The 256-nt window shown below is 32.8% G+C and overlaps 1 protein-coding gene across 1 annotated transcript in view; it reads right to left on the bottom strand.

Moving 5' to 3' along the window:
* Positions 1-256, bottom strand: part of LOC119589344 (carbonic anhydrase 1-like) — a 35,215-nt gene that overhangs the window by 16,903 nt on the left and 18,056 nt on the right. The window lies entirely within an intron of this gene.

Below are 256 nucleotides of genomic sequence, written 5' to 3'. Positions count from 1 at the left end.
TTTAATTTTATATTTTAAAATACATATATGTGTGTGTGTTTACAGTATAAAAGGGAAACAGGAACATCGTTTTAACAATTTTAGTTTATATCGATTGTGCATTCCTCCTTCCCAGCACCTCGCCAGTTAAGATACCCGGAAAAAATAGTATTTCATGTTTATTTTTTTATTCGCTCCTGATACTTTTCGAATTTTATTTTGTCGTACCGATATAGACAGGAGATTAAGGTAACTGAAGATTCGCTAGAGAGACGCG

Source organism: Penaeus monodon, chromosome 25 (assembly GCF_015228065.2).
Source record: "Penaeus monodon isolate SGIC_2016 chromosome 25, NSTDA_Pmon_1, whole genome shotgun sequence".
In the NCBI taxonomy this organism is placed as follows: Eukaryota; Metazoa; Arthropoda; class Malacostraca; order Decapoda; family Penaeidae; genus Penaeus; species Penaeus monodon.
Note: the sequence above shows the minus strand (reverse complement) of the source record. Positions and strands in the feature narration are given on the sequence as shown.